Consider the following 16,321-nt stretch of genomic DNA (forward strand, 5'->3'; position numbering starts at 1 on the left):
TTGTATTTCTAATTTGTTGTTTATAAAAAGTTTACATAATTGTTTAATTTGGGCCAACCGTAGTAAAAAGTTTAAAAAGTTTCATTAAACTTTATTCACCACCCTAGGGTTGTCATACCGATCCAACACATTACAGGTTGGCTTATTGGGTGCACAATGTCGGAGCATGGCAGTGCCTTCAACTAAATGAAGTTTACCAAGTTTATAAGTTCACCTCATGGTTGAGTTTCAAAGTTGGTCACCACTTCTCTCCGAGCTTTTTGGGAAAAATATTACATTTCAATATTTCTTTATTCTCCATAGGGCAAGTCTAGTTTTACCTTCACGAAACATATAATTTGGGATTTTGTATTACAGTGTGGGTGTACCTTAGGATTGTGTGAGTGGTTTGATTTTGAATTAGTGAAAATAGTTGGAGTGGTTTGATCTTCATCTAGTGAAAAAGATCAGTGTAAGTTGGATCTTGAACCTGCAAAAGAAGCAGTAGGGAGTTTACTCTTGACCCATAAATTTGATTTTCCCCTTAAGAGATCCAACGCAGTAAAATACCAAAGAATGAGTCTTGGAGAGTGGAGTAGAGAATTGAACCACTATAAAAATTAGGGGTGTTAAAAAAACCCGTCAACCCGATGAACCCAACCCAACCCATGGTTAGGTTCAATTAATCCTCGATTTGGGTTGGGTTAAGAAATTCCCAACCCGATGGGGTTGGGTCAGGTCTCGAGTTCGACCCTCGAAAATTTGGGTCAACCCTACCCGACCCAAATAGTGCCTTTATATTTATGTTTGTTTAAACTTAAATATATAATAATGTTTTTTTTATCTTCAATCTCAGCCATTCATTAAGTTTTAATCCTAGCCACTCATTCTAGGTTAGGGTTTTCTTTTCTCATCTTCCCCATTTTGAATCTAGCTCTCAAGTCTCACTCAAACCTTTGCCTCTCTCTCCTCCATTTTCTTCTCTCACTCAACTCTCCATCACCACCCGCTGCACTCCCGTCACCACCCGCTACAGCCGCTTCCGTCGCCACCCGCTGACCACTAAAGTTTTGTCGTGAGGTGGCTGAGAGTGGCGATTATTTTGGGTTTCTTTGTGGCGAATGCTCGATTGCTCTTCGTAGAGTTTGTGAGGGAGTTGAATTTCAAGTGTGTGTTCATTTTTATTCTGGGGTACTTGGTGTTCGTCCTTGGATTCTTTTGGCTTCTTCCTGTTTGGGAAATTGATGACTCTAAATAATTTTTCCTTCCACAGTTATATCCAGTTACCTAAGCAAATCACACACCGCAAGAGAAAAATAGGAAAAGCAATAAACGACACAACATTTATACTGGTTCACCCCAACAGTTTATGGGCTACGTCCAGTCTTCCGCTTAGATGCGGGTTCCACTATAATTGAGATTGGATACAAAGCACTCAAATATCTCACTCCAATATTTGTCCCCTCTAGATGTTCTAACAAAAGCTCTCTAGCTTCTAAATATTATAAACATTATACTTAGGTACAATAATGAAAACACTCACAATACCCATAACATGATGATCTTGATCTTCCCAATCTGTGCTGCCAATACTCGAGCCCGCCACCAGAAGCCAACTGCCAAACACCCAAAAGTCAGCTGCTGCAAAAACCCTACGCTGCTACATTGTGACGGCTCAAGAAAACCTAAAACGAAACTGCTGCGTATTTATAATCTCGTTACAGCGCCATGGCGCTGTCCCCGGCGCCATGGCGCTACGGACGGAAACAAACTCTGCCCGTGCCCATCAGGACAGCGCCACGACGCTGTCCCCTAGTGCCGCTGATACGAATCCATTTGTGACCAATTACATGTACCAAAGGAGCAATTACAAGAAGCAAGACAAGAAGATTCAAGAGGCTTCCACACTGCACCTTTAAAAGCTTGTTAATGCACAATAATCAACAAAGAGTTTTGAGCCCAAATTTGTTCATAATGTTACTTCAATGAGTCAAGAAGAGAATGGAGCAAATATGGCACGGGAAAAATTGTCTATTTTGAGATATGGCACGGAGGACAAAAAATGTATGCATAATTGTGAACAGGTGCCTTGGCAGATTGCACCCCTTGGGAGTTTGTGAAGTCAAAGCTTGTCAAATGTCATCCAAATGTGAAGCGCCTCCTACAGCCCATAGATAAGACCATTTGAAGCGTGACTACGTTTTCTGATCCGCATTTAAGTGACTAGAATGATGTGCAATCAAGTTTTAATTTGCATGTCTTATTTTCTATAATTTGCATTAAGTAGTATTTTGAAAAACTTTTGGTGTTCTTATGTTGAACGACCATTTGGCCTATTTAAAGGCTTGTAATGCTCTTGTTATGGGGAGAACTGAAGATTAAACATATTGGAATTCAAGAACTTTTGTTCCTTAACACATTTGGTGTTGCTTCTTTCAAATCTTGCTTTAGGTTTGATGTTAAACCGATTCATTGGATTAGTCTCGATCAAGCTAATTCTGGAGTGAGTCGTCTTAGGATCTAGGAGTAACCATCGTAGATTCTAAGTCCGATCTAAGAGTGATTCATCTTCTAACCTTACTCTTGGTTGGAATCATTCGGTAAGTTAGTTGTTTTTGTGAATGTTTGCAAGGATCCTAGAAGGACCTCTAGCTTTGTAAACCCGAGCAACCTTCGCGCTTACTCGACCATTCTAGCCTGAAACGCCCTGCTTCACCTATTTTCATCCCTGCTTCGTGCTGACGTGTCCCGGCTTGATCCCGACTCTTACTTAGCTCGTTTCGATGTTGTTTTGGCTCCACCAATCTCAACACTTCCTCTTCGTGAGAGAAATTTGGGGTTTGAGGCTAAAGACACCATTAAACTCAGTGGTATGTCGTTTCGCTTCCTGATTTTCTCATCTTCAAACTTGCCAAAGAAATTTGGTAGTGTTATGATGTTTTGCCAAAAAAAAAAAGTTAACAACCCGACAACCCAATCCAACCCAACTCGAAATTTTTGGGTTGGGTTGGGTTGAGTTGGCCATCAAATTTTGACCCGTTGGTTCCCCCATTGGCCAACCCGAAAATTCGGGTTGGTCCAAAAAATACTCCTAACTCGACCCAACCCAACCCATAAACACGCCTAATAAAATTTCTAGTGTTATCTTTTCTCTTACTCTCTGCATTTAAAATTACATTTGATTTTTACGATTGCTTGTTATTCTTGAATTCTGTATAAAATTTAAAAGCCAGTACGCAACCCTATTCACCCTTCTAGTATTGTCTTACGATCCAACAACATGACCTTATTTTTTTTCTCTAATCGTTGATTCAATTGTTATTTCTCTCTTATTTATCCTTGCAAACATATGCAATCTTGTATCAGTCTACCTGGATTCCATAAACTATATGTACTATGCCGTTTTTTTTAAATAAAGAGTGTTATTTCATTTATTTTATAGGCGATTTAAAAATTGGATTTCGCTTAATAAATGCTCATAAATATTTAAAATAGCGATTGTTATAGAATAGATTGAAATCAAATTGGGAGAAAATCAATTTAAAGCTCACATTGAAAAGGCAATAAGAAAGTCTAGTAGGATGATACCTTCAAAAAAAAAAAATTGGGTGTCAAAAAACATACTTAGAATACAGTGAAAAACAATATAGTTTCATAAAAGTAAAAGGAGAAAAATAAAACTCATTAAGAAAGTTTGTAGCTTCGTTTGAAGTTGAGAGAGAACCATTTATGTTTTTAGTGTAATCTCATGCTTTTAGTTTTGAAATTCAAAACCTTGAAATATGTTACTTTTTTGGGTTGTAAGGTATTAAAGCAAAGTCCCACATAGAAAAGAGAGTGATTGGTATATAGATGAGGACAAATATAATATAATATCATTGTGGAGATACTTAGGATACGACGATACCGTTGTCCTTAACATGCTTTACATGAGATTTCTTTGGTTTTTATTGAATTTTTAGTAATAAATCTCTTAATTTTTCCTTTCATTCTTATTATTCTCAAATGTAAACTAGACTTCAGAGTTGAAAAATTATTCTTAATATTGAATCTTTGACTTTTCATTTATCGAAGAATCAATTAATATCTTGAAATTTTTAGTTCTTAGAAATATTATATCGAGGCTTTAGAGAGTTTTCTAATTTAAACATTTTCAATGTCAAATATAAGGTGTGATCTTTATTTATTCAGTTTTTTTTGTAACAACAAATATAACCATTTAAAATAGGCAATTTCAAAAATTGGTCAAACAATAATTAATTTTGAATAATGACCAACGTAAAAATAGAAAAATCTCTATTAATTCTTTTAGATACAAAATTACTATCTCCTAAAATGATTTTAAAATAAATATATATTTTTTCCTTTCTTTATAGGAGAATCCTACCTATATTTCTCACTACCATTTTATTGGATAATTCAAATATTTTTAGAATCTTCCCTATATTTTTCAATTCAAAATATTTTCCCAACCATTTTTAGGAGAATTATACTAACAAATCTAAGCAATTTCTAACATGGGAGTAATTGGTAATTATCTTGCATCTTTCATGACAACATTTAGACTTTCTGAAATGTTGGTTGTCACAAAATTGTATCTTGACGAACGAGAATAAGCACACGACCATTTAGAGAAACCTATGTCCGACAACTCCTCGCGTATGCCTCGTACAGTAGAATCTAAAAGGTGCATGTTATGTTCAAAATCCTCTACATTGTATGCTTTGACACATGAGAAGAATAATTTATCGGAAATATTTTCCTTGTACTTCAACTTCAAATTCTTGAAGAGGTGGTACTCACATATGCAGTGGCAAGCAGTAGTGAAAACATTCCCAACTGATTTGACTATACTCCTATGTCGATCTAAGACAATTACAAGGTCTTGATGAACATCTATACATCGTTTTAGTTATTCAAAAAACCAAACCCATGAAGCATCGTTCTCAGAATCCACAACACAGAATGCCAAAGGGAATATCTGATCATTCGCGTCTAAAGTGCAAGCTGATAATAGAGTGCCAACGTACTTATTCTTCATTGATATTCCATCAACTGAAATAACAGGTCGGCAATAATTCCAGCCAGCTATCGATGATGACAAAGCCATGAAAAGGTACTGAAACCTACCATGATTGTCAACTTTAAAATCACAAACTGAACCTACAACATTAGGTATATAATAGATCATATAATATATTACTCTATTGATGGGGAGATATACTGTAAATAAGTGAATAGAATCATACCTGGATCTTTCACCTTAATCATATGACAAAACGAAGGGATCAATGCATAAGACTCCTCAGGAGATCCCCTAATTTCTTTTATTGTCGATTCTCTTGCACGCTAGGTTTTTTGATAATTGATACTAATACCAAGTTCTCTACGCACATGGGACGATATAACATCTTTAACACTAAGCAAATCCATGCCGGACGTATTAATCCTATCCTTAATAAACTCCTTGATAACATAAAAAGTTGATTGCCTATAATCGTTAAGTACTATTTCAAGAGAACATGTATGTTCTTGTACAAATTTCTTTACTATCCAAATCTCACTTCCTTAGTCTCAAAATTTGGAAGCATGAAGAAACCATTGACAGTTGTCCATAAAGCAACAAACAATGAGTACTTCACAATTTGATTTGACAGTCCTAAATTGAAAATTATCTCTTATAACCACAAACCACAACGCATTCTGTAAATTACGCTTTCCACAAAACTTGTCATTCACTTCAATGTGGAAAGTCGCCAAAATATTGGCAACTTCAATTGAATGATGAAATTTACCAATTAATGGTATACCATTGTCTATCAAACTTGAAGTATTAATAGGCATGCGGTCTAATACGTTAGAAAGACAATTTCTACAATCGACGACTAAACTACAGCATTGGACAACACCATTAAAAATGATGTACAACCAATGCATATCCTTGTCATCTGATATTTTCATGTCTTTCTCAATAAACTGAGTGGTTCCAATGCATGCAAAGACATTAGGATAATCAGAACTACCTACCAATCCCAATTGTTCCATTATCTCTTCCATCAAATTGGCATATGAAATTTCTTGATGTATAATTAGTTCTGACACTTTATATTCCACATAATTATCTCTGTCGTTCCAAAATCCACTATGAAACATGCGCACGGTAATAGAAGTGCTACCTACGTGACATTTATAAAAGTACATTTACTTACATAATATTTATAAAAAACACAAATCATTGACATTTATACCAAATTATTCTCTAAGTTCGAATAATACATAGTATTATAGTTATATAACAAACTATTAATAGGTATATATATTATATTCACCGTATCCATAATAATATTTGAATTCAAAAGTCTTCACGATGTATACGTTATATCCTAAAAATATACAAATGAATACTTAATTGTTAATATTCTATAATAATACGTGATATGTAAATTATATCCTACTTAAAAGGAGTTTATACATAATGTTAATTACATCGCGAATAATAGTAGATTTCAAAAGTACAAGTAGAATATATGTTATAATAACGAAACAACATGAACATAATTGAATGCATAATATGAAATATATATATATATAAATAGATAAACTGTAATTAAAAAAAAATAACATTCATTCATACCATGTTTCCTTTGATGTATAGAAAAACTGTGTTTTCTTCTCCTTTCAATATTGGTGTCAATCAATACCTGCTTCTCCTTAATTATCTTTTGTTAAATGATAAATAACACCAAAAAATATATATATAAATTAGCCATTTGAAAACCAGTGAGAGCCATAGATGACCTTAAACACGATAGAAAGAAGACCTTGCCAAATTAATTAGCAACTAAATCTCATAAAATTGATTTCATTAAAACAAACCTTGCACTCAAACAAGCTACTAAAAAAATGCGAACAGCGATGGGAAATTATAGTAAGGTTAGGCAACCACTTAAATAAAAAACTAAAACATCAACTCAAAGAAGGGGAGGTTAGTGAAGACCTGTATCTGTTGAATAATTCTCCAGCCAAGCAATAGCAGAATTAAGGATATGATGCTCACCGGTGAGAAGATGTTGGGCCATTAAGATTTGGATATTTTTATAATTAATAATATTGGTAAATCAAGAAAATCAATCTTTTTGAAGGAGTATACTCCTTCAAAAAGATTGATAAATTAAGGTTTTGAATGAGTGAATTAAGGGATATATGTTGAAAATTTGTATGAGGCCCACAATAATTAAAGGATTATCATAATAATTTATGGAATTAAATCTTTTATATTTCAAAAAACACGAATAACTATAATAAATGTAAATGCAATAAATAAGGGTAAAATGAGAATTAAAATAAAATCCTACATGCAGAAATTTAAAAGTGTAAAAATAGAAAATTTTAGACATTTTGTGTAAATAAGTTTTTAAAACAGTCCTCCGAAGACATTATCTCATATTAAAATGGGAGAATTTTGAAAAAACGTTTTTGGACATTGTCATTCCTTCCTTAATTTATAAATTACAAACTATGTCATTAATATTAATAATTTATTATAAATATTAATTTAATTATTAATTATCAATAATAATAAATGTATATGACTTAAAAAAAATACTACAATACAAACGTTTTCTACCACGTAAAATTAAAATATTTTCTTTAATACAATTCATATTAGAAATCCGAAAGTTATGCAACGTTTTATCATCTACTACTATAAAAATGGATTTTCTTTCACTATTTTCTACACAAAATATAGTTATCTAAAAACGTTGTTTTAAAAGATTATCCAATCTAAAAAACATCTCAAGATCATGTTCGTGGCATATTCGTCAAGTTGCAAGAAACGCACGTGTCAAATCTATATCTTAGATCCTAAGCTTGCGACGTTAACAATATATGAGATTGAATAATAGTGATTGTCAACAATAATTTGTATGGAATCTAAAAAGTTGGAATACAAAACAAAATTTTTTGTCTCTTCAATTCCCAATAATATAATTTAAAGAAATTTTTTTTTAATAATTTTAATTATAATATGAAATTATATGAGTATAAATTAAAAATTTTATATATAACAAAAAGTTAGCTTTAAATTTTTTTAGAATTTTTAATAAACAAGAAAAATATTTTTAGAAAAATTAGTTAAAATAACATTTTCTAAATAAAAGTATTAATATATATATATATTAAAAATAATGAAATGTAACCTAAAAAACATTTAAAATGTGGCATGAAATAATATAATTTAAATACACCTATAGATATTAAATGATTTCCAAAATGAGCATAGTTTAGTGGTAATTGACGTATATCTCTAACTAAGAAGTTATCATGAGTTCGGTCTCTCATCCCCACATATTTTACAAAATTATATATATATATATATATATATATATATATATATATAGAGTAAATGATTAAATTAGTAAAATAATTTTATTTCAAATTAAAAGTTCAATATATAACAAAATGTTAGCTTGAAAAATCTTTAGAAATAAAAAATATTAAAATACTTACACCTTTTTAATTCATATATTAAAAATAATAATATGTAAAAAAGAAAAAAATAGGTGGTATAGATAAGTAATTTAATATATTCCTATATTTTCATTAATAATAATAATTATTTTTTAATCTTATATTTTTATAATTAGATAAACAACTTAAATAGAACGTACTAATAAACTACAATAAAAAAAATAATATTTTAAAAATATTTTTAGACTATTTTAAAAACTTACAAAAACGTGTCACTCATAATTAATTATAACTTATGTATTTAATTTTGAATCATAAAATGTGATTTCAAAAATTATAATAGTAAAAGTTTACTCACAAAATTAATTCAATAATTATTACCTTTAATTATATTATAGTTAACTTAAGAATATCAAAAGTCTTAAATCTGAAATATTTATACATACACATACGTATTTACTTTACACTTATTTATTCAAGTTATTTCAATAGTATGAGTTTAACTAAAAGTTTGGATATAAAAAGTTTTACTTTTAATTTCTAAAAATTTAAAGATTTTATATTTAACCATATTTAATTATAGAATTTAACATGTTTTAAAATTTTACAAGACTTTAGAATTCTTTCATCCTCTTATTATAAAAATAAATTCTTCCATCATTTTTACACCAACAATACTAGTTCTATCTTAATTTCTTTATTTTTATTGTATCATTTCCTTCACTTTTCAAATCTTCTAAATCTCAAAAGTAACTTAAATTATTGCGTAATATATTAAGAGAGCATGAGATATATGAAAATTCATGTGATAAATTATCTTGGAAATATTAAGTAAGAAGTATACCTATTTTGCTTTTGAAAAATACATATATTTTGAGGAAGTCTGTAATATATACATCTTAATTTTTTGTTTATTATTATTTTTTTACTATTACTGGTATTATTTTTTCTCATTTATTTATGTTATTATAAGATTAAATTAAATTGAAAATACTCCGTGCATGTACACGTGCTGGCAGACTAGTAAGATACAATGGTTATGGTCTCCAATACGCTAAACATATTTCAATTATCCTATTTTCCATATGACAGAGAGTTTTTGAGTCCTGGTGTATTTAGCTGAGGAAGATCTAATCCAATATAGAGGTAATGTCAAAAAACTTGATTGGATTCAAGTTTGATCGTTCGACACTTATGTTTTTTATTATAATAACTCGATATGCATGATTTTGAGGTTATTACTTTAGTCGCAATCCAACAAGTGATATTAGAGCAAGATATGCATTTTGTTTTGTTGAATCGAAGGTTATTCATTGTTGGATGATTTTGAATTGAGTTTCTGATTATAAAATAAGTTTACAGTCATGAATATTTGATTTTTTCAAGCATGCTGTCCTACTTGCTATGAATTCTTCATTTGTAGAATAATTTGAAGAATTGTATTATTCTTTACTTCTTTCTTGATTGAACTTCGTGGCATGTTGCTTGATTTGAAATTGAAATTCAATATTGAATTGTTGTATGATGTTGGCAAGCTCAAGTTCAAAATTATGCCTCTGCTTGTCTTCGGTGAAACCTTCTTTTCCATGTTGAGTTATCTAAAGTATATTAAAAAAACATGAGGAAAGAAAACCATTTAGAACAACCTTAATTTTGTGTTTTATAGAACACATACGGGAGACAAAGAGGGGAAGAAGATCTTACGCCATGAAATTAAAATTAAGGAAGGAAAAACAAAAAATAATAATAAATTTGGGAAAGTTGCTTCCGAGGTGTGCATTTTTTCCTCCTTTAATTTAATTTAAATGGTCAAAATTAAAGTAGAACCTAACTTTATGGTTGGCTAAATAGGTGGCATGCATTAAATGAGCTTAAAGGTGGCATCAAATAAGGCTAACAGCTGACTTATTGGGATTAAATAAAAATAAAAAGGAAGGGAATTTATTTACAATGTGCGAATAAGGAACAACCGCCTACAGGATTTATGCCACGTGGCTTTCTTTTCCTTGAAGTTGTATTTTTACCTTTGTAATTTATGTTTTGATTTTTGGAATGGTTTGAAATATGACTAAATATCTGATTTGGTGTGTTTTATCGACTGAGGAACTGTTGATGGATTTTGTTGAGTTTGGTAACATATTTTATTGTGGAGAATGGATTTTGAAGTTTAAGTGAGTTTGGAGTGATGGATTTGAAGTTTATGTGTGAGTTTTGGGTGTGCGTTTGGTGATATATTTATTTTGGTGATGGATTGTTTGAAGTTTAGGTGATGAATTTTGAAATTTATATGTGAGTTTGGTGATGTGTTTTTGTTTATGTTTGAGCATGGCGATGAATTCTAAACTTTATTTGATTTGATTATGAAGTTCTTGATTTTGAAGTTTATGTTAGATATGGATTATGAAGTTTATTAAGTTTATGTTTTAGTGTGAGTTATTTGGATTCAATTTGATGTTTTGGAGTGTGATTTTGAAATGAAGTTTAGTGATGGATTTTGAAGCTTATGTGTGACTTTGGTGATGATTTCGTGTTACGTGTGAGTATTGTGATGAATATTAGTTCAATTTAATTATAGCATTGAGTTTTAGGATTGAGAATATGTATGAATTCTAAACTTTTTGCTAAAACCCGGGCGGGAACTTTGTTGCATTGCATTGAGATATTACACGTTCATAATGTTTTGAGGTTGTGCAAATTTCATAAACTCGGGGGAGATTTATTCGATCTAGCCCGAGATTTTACATGTTATATTATAAAATATCTTATTCTTCAATTCATAGGGTCGTTATTTTACAAATTAGCTTATTCTTTAATTCACGGGGTCGAGATTTGGTATATCGTGGCCAAATTATGTTACAGATTCACTTATTCATCAATTCATGGGTCAGATATCAAACAACATGGTGATATAATTAAGAATAGTTGCATATTAAACAACATGGGGATATAATTAAGATTAGTTGCCAGATATCCATACTAATTATTAATTTTATAAGTATAGTTAATAGGGAGATAGATTTTGAAGAATTTTGACAAAATTAAATAGGTCCACTAGTTTTGCATTCGGAATATGAATTAATTATCCTAACAAAGTCTGATGATTAATGATAAAAGAGAGTTATTCTAGCTATTATTTGGGAAGATTTGTGCTAATTAATGCTATTCTACGTCTATTGTATCTCTAGACAATCATAAATGGAAATACATTCTTTGAATTGAGCTTAGTTCCGTTGTATTTGATGCTTTAGCTTAAGTATTTGCTGATTTCCTCTATTATTGGCTATTTTGAACAGAATTGAAAGATGATGACTAAAGCATGAAGAAAGCGTAGAGCCCACGCAAATATTGTTGAAGCAGTTTTAAGTTGGGAGTCTACGAAGATGGAGCAATCGCATGCTAGAGCGTAGTTTCACAGTGCAGTAATTATCCCACGTCAAGATATTTTACCATGCTCGTACATTTCCAGCTGAGTGCCCTAAAATTAGGACATGATATAAAAGGGATAGGATGACCTAGCCGCACATACAGTTTCCAATAGAGAACATTCCTTGCGTTTTGGAAAAAAAAAGGAGTAGAAATTCACCATTCTCGGAATGGAAGCTAACGCTAAAAAGAAGCTACTGTCGATCCTCTCGTGTTAGTGTCTCTTCATCAGCGTTTTTGTCTCCTTCCCTAGAATGAGTTGTATTTTCTACTTATCTATTTCATTTTCTTCTTTCCCCATTAACTAAACCTCATTTTAGGGGAGATTTCTATGCTGTAACTGTTGAACAACTGATATTCTAGCTGTTTCATTTTGCTATTAAATAGAGCTATACTGATTTCTTTTATCTTACTGAACATTGTTGGGCCTTGTTTTGAGTATGCTAGCTTCTGTATGATCCAGAAGGATGTATGGTTAGTTGAACTGCTCTATTTGTGATTTAGCTACTTTTTTCTAGTAGAGTCGTGGATACGCAGGAATGGAGTCTCCTAATCATGCTTAGAACTCGTGTTTATCGCTTGGGTATTTAGCAACAAGAGTTGTGGGTACTCATGTTTGGGTATCTCGGAAGGGAACCGTGTCGAGTTGAGCAATAGAAATTGATTTCATGCTAGAGTAGAGGTTGAGATTTATTGAGAGCATAAGGAATCTCTCGTGTCCTTCCCATATCTGTTATCCCATTTTTCTATTACTGTGCTAGAGCTTTTTAGTGCCCCAGCATCTATATGTGTGTTCACTTTTGGAATCATGCATTGCTTTTATTATTGTGTTTTCTTTACAGTTTTTAGTATAACCAACTATATTTTATTTTTCTTGCATTTTCGGTATTCTTGAGCATATTCTTAAAATAACACACTAAGTCACTGTGGATTCGATCTCGTTCGTACTACAATCAACGAATATAGTGTACACTTGCACTTGTATTCATCATGGTTGTGAGGACACAACAATTAATCCCTAATAAAGTTTTATACTATTCAGAATATGGGTCTTTTAGCCCACAATTGAACTGCAAATTGTCTCATATCTTGACTTAAAGTTTTAAAGTAGGAACTTGTTACATCATACTAAAAAAACTCGATACAAAAAATACAGCAGCCGTCATCACCCACCTGCTGGGGTACGCTTCTCTTCGAACACGCCAAGGTATAATTGGTAAACTGGGCTTCGCTGATAAAACCCCGCACTTGAATAGCAACGCCGGTATAACAGTGGACATGGTCTTCAACTGTTCAGCTAGTTCGAAATCCGACATCATTGACTGGAAAGAATCCCACACGATCAACTCTCCCTCTTCAAAATTGATGCACACCATAATCCAATGGTTACCACCGATATTGATGGGCATATACTGTATCTACATCTTTCCATAGTTCCGCATAGTCAGTGTGCATCCCATTGACGTAGCTTTGGATGGACTTTGCTTTGCCCTCCCAATCATATCTGAATCTTGATGGTAAGGCACCGGCGATGAGTTCCACATATTGATCATCCATCCTTCGTAAGAAATCCTAACACAATGAAAGCATAACAACAAATCTAGGTACTTTGTACGCTTAAACGAAACATAGACAACAATCATTTATATACTGTAAAAAATACGTCGGTGATGGAAAAATTGCGACAACATAAGTACAGTTGCTACTCCAACTTCTTGCACACAAACATAAATAGTGAATCAACAACTTGTTCATATGTCGAGGATATCAAATTAGTCAGCATTGGTCTAGGTAACAAGAATAGGGGGATAAAGTGGCTTAAGCACTTTAACCATTTGTGTGGAGTGAATAGATCCTCAAACCATTCCTTGTCCCGAACGACATAAACTGTCGTCTGAGCTTTACGTTTTTCGTCATCCATCCATGCCTGGAACTTCGCCATCATATCAGATGAAATCTCTGTTAGGGTTGACTTTTTACTGCAGAAATATGACTTGGTAGGCCTGTTTGATCATAAAAATGAATTATTTCTCATCATTATTAGCTAAAAAGGGTTACGTATTCTTAAAGTAGAACATGTATAGAACATATTTAGATAATTTGCAATATATGGTACTTTGGGAAAAATATGAAAAAACGTGGTCAAAATTGGAAGAAAATCACAATTTTCTATTTTGCAGGAATTGCACCTGGCACAATTTGGGAAGTCAACACCTCCAAAACATGTGTTTCACTTAATGAAGGGCAAGGGAGTCATTTCAAATATATTTAAATGAAGCAAAAATCATGAGTCCAAGTCAACAAAAGGTTGTTGGGAGAATCATAACATATTTCATCCTAAAATGGTGGGAATTTCAACATTTTGAAGGTCTATAAAAGGGAGCCTCTCCCCTAGCACTTCATCATCCCTTTCGATCCCTTTTTCATCTCAAAATCAGTCACACTTAACTTTAGTTTACGTTTTCTAGCTTTAGAGTTCATGAGAGTTATGTTTTAGTTGTTCTTTCTTTGTATTTTCAAACTTCTACTTGTCGTTTCTCTTCTAATTCAAGTTCTTACTTTCATTCTTCATCTATTATGTTCTTTTAAAGTTCTTAAGCGAGTTTACACTCCCTTCACGCTCGAAAGAGAAGAAGTTTAAGCTAGAACTCCTTGTACGTCATTATTATTCATTTAAATTCAATGAAAATTACTTACTAATGTTTTCGTGCGTTTTCTTTCATTTAATTATGCACTAATTTACTTGTCAACCTCTCTATAGAATGCCTTAGCCAAAATGATTTGATTTTGAACATGCTGGGGAATTGCCTAGATTGCGCCTAACACAATCTTGGGTTGGTTTCTACAAAATTCTCTTTATGTCTTTTTTCCATTTGGCCACTAAGAAATTGATTTATGCACCAAAGCCCAATTCTTAAAAGATTAGGTTAGGTAAAATAATAGGAATCAAATATGAGATGTGAGTCAGATATAAACGCATAAAACACAGTTTAGACATAGACCCTCTGACCCATAAATGCAAATGAGTTGATAAATACTTTCTAGGATTGTAATCATACATAGATTTATGATTGTAGGTTACCCTAGCCTCTACAACAACTAAAAACGGTTCGTGAAATAGTAGAACTCATATTCTCAAGTTTAGTCAGATTGTGGCTGGCGAAATTTCCCCAAAGTATGCATCTTCCATATTTGCCATAAAAAATAAGGTAGGAAGTAGAGAGGCCGTGTTTTATAAAATTGCTTGATATTTGTAACCCCAAACAACAACATTTGCCACCATTTTTTTTTCATAAATCACAATTGCATTCTTGAACAATTTTACTTCATGACTTGATCTTGAAAGTATAAGTTCCTGAAGATTTGACATTGGATTACTTCCAAGTATTACCGGTGACCGTGTACGCTTGCACGTGTCTCTTATATTTAAAGGTAGAGAAAGTCCCAACAATCTCACATAGTGGATAATAGACTTCCACCTTTCTTTTCTTCCCACCCACCTTTACTTCATAAGAAAGATGAAGCTTCCATGACATCTGCCTCTTTTGTGAGCCCCAACGAATGATCTTAACTGCTCGTGGTGTCTCACAAACGTCATGTGAGTCTACGAAGATAGGCTATTGGAAATTCTCGACGTTAATCGAATGGTTGAAATATTTGAAATCGAAGTTAAAAAATTAGTGAAATGCCTCCATGTTTGCTATGTCTGAATCTGCTTGGGTCCTAAAAGCAATGGTATCATACATATAGTATACTTAATTAACAAATAAACAAAACATATGGATATTTACATTTGTATCCACAACCTCGCTCAGAATGACCTAGTAGCAACTAAACCACATATCATTCTCTCGACAATGTGGCCATGAACTTCATTGGAGGTTGACACGTTAACCTTCTCAACATGTGGGTCCTAAAAGCAATTGATAAGACATATAGTATACTTAATTAATATTCAAACTAACAACTGAAATAGATATGTACTTCTATATCAATTCGCTTATGCATACTTGTCCCATTAGTAACACGTCTGATATCACTGGTTCGACAATATGGTCCTGAACTTCATCCTGCCTCCCACCACATATGCAGTCCGCTCAATAGATTCGTGTGCCTCACAATTACCCTAAACAATATTACTATTAAGTTTTTTTTCACATATTAATAACATAACAATACAAAGCATAATATGTAAGTACTTCTAACTTGGTTACAATCCTCATCCATATGATCATAACCTTCTATATTGCCGTTCAGATTTGAAATACTAGCAGAATATACTGCCTTACAAAGTTGTAGTAAAGACCTCCTTATGGCCTTCAAGTCGCCTTCCATCACACCTAATCGTGTATCCATCCCACCAAACCGTTTATCAATCCCCGTCAATCTAATGATTAAGTTTTTCCAATGATAAATCAATCAGATCGGGTGTCTCGAGATCCACAGG

This window comes from Momordica charantia (assembly GCF_013281855.1).
Source record: "Momordica charantia cultivar OHB3-1 chromosome 11 unlocalized genomic scaffold, Mcharantia_2.0 BLBB01000011.1, whole genome shotgun sequence".
In the NCBI taxonomy this organism is placed as follows: Eukaryota; Viridiplantae; Streptophyta; class Magnoliopsida; order Cucurbitales; family Cucurbitaceae; genus Momordica; species Momordica charantia.